This window comes from Trematomus bernacchii, unplaced genomic scaffold, assembly GCF_902827165.1.
Source record: "Trematomus bernacchii unplaced genomic scaffold, fTreBer1.1, whole genome shotgun sequence".
Lineage (NCBI taxonomy): Eukaryota > Metazoa > Chordata > Actinopteri > Perciformes > Nototheniidae > Trematomus > Trematomus bernacchii.
In genome coordinates, this window is record NW_022987395.1 from 37,501 (window position 1) to 38,771 (window position 1,271).

The following is a 1,271-nucleotide window of genomic DNA, read 5'->3' on the forward strand; positions in this document are numbered from 1 at the left end:
CTTCTACCTGGACGTACCTTTACCTGTGGAGCATACAGACAGGTGGGATCAATCAGCCTTTCATTCTCCTGTTTTGGGTCAAGGGATTTCACGCTCTGAATAAACACTAACGTCTGCAGGTCGTAACGCTGTGATTTCTAGTTGTTTAGGTTTAATAAATAATATTAATGATCACGTACATGCTGATTTGAATGTGTTGCGATGAAGTGCCTTTAAACACTTTGTAAAAGAGGATTAAACTCACATGATTAAACTTGTGTTTCTTTTTTTTGTATTACGCCCCTTGTTGCACTTTGGGATTACTTTTAGCAATGAAAGGTGCTTTACAAATAAAATGTATTATTATTATTATAGCATGTGTCAACAAAAGGAAGCTTTGTGTTTTAATGTTTAATGTAGTTTATTTTACTGTAATATTTCAAGCTAAAAAAAAGGGGATTTAATTGGTCATTTGTGCATGTAGTTTCTCGGTTAGTCCACCAGGGGGCAGCACTCACCTTTACTTCATTCGAACTGACACTTTTTACTCAATTAATTAATTAAAGTTATTGTTATAAAGAGATGGAAATATGTTCACAAATAAAATAAAATAAATGATATTAAGGGGAAGAGGTGGACAAATTGGCAAAATCTGTTCAAATGTAATAAATAATAATAAATTAAGAACATTTATTTCTTTATTTCTGGGTTTTATATATTTTTATTTGAGCTTTTACAGAGAATAGTTTTTACTTAATTAATTTATAATAATCTACATAAATAACAGTTATTTTATTTTCAGGGTTAATTGTTAAAAGGTTGATTTAAGCTGTGTTTTATTTCATTTCATTCCAATTATCTTTCTGCACAATATGATGTGAAATCTGTAGTTACTTAACGATTAAAAATACACAATATAATATATATATATATATATATATATATATATAATTATAAATGTATATCGATGAGTACTTTATATAGAGTTTTAAACTCTACCCGCAGTAACGTCTCCGTCTCTTCAACAGGAAGTGAAATAATGAGGGTGATTGTTCTGTGTTTTCAGAATGATTTCCCGTCTGTCCCCCCCCCCCCTCCTCAGGATGAAGTTTGACCCTTGCAGGTTGCCGTACTTCCCTCTCATTGTCGGTTTCTCAGTATTTATGAGCTTCGTCTCTCGTTTCTGTCTTCAGTTTGAAACATGTCGGATCTGCCGCCGTCCCTCGAGACCGAAGACACACCTGTGAATAAATCTTTTTAAATACCATCCCCCCCCCCCCCCCCCCCCCCCC

The 1,271-nt window shown here is 33.8% G+C and overlaps 1 protein-coding gene across 1 annotated transcript in view; it reads left to right on the plus strand.

The window, feature by feature from the left end:
- eci2 (enoyl-CoA delta isomerase 2) overlaps positions 1-253 on the plus strand; it is an 8,276-nt gene extending 8,023 nt beyond the window's left edge. The window contains exon 11 of the mRNA XM_034135390.1: positions 1-253. This exon is cut by the window's left edge and continues 231 nt beyond it. The gene's annotated coding sequence lies outside the window, so the exon portion shown is untranslated.
- The last annotated feature ends 1,018 nt before the right edge of the window (positions 254-1,271 follow it).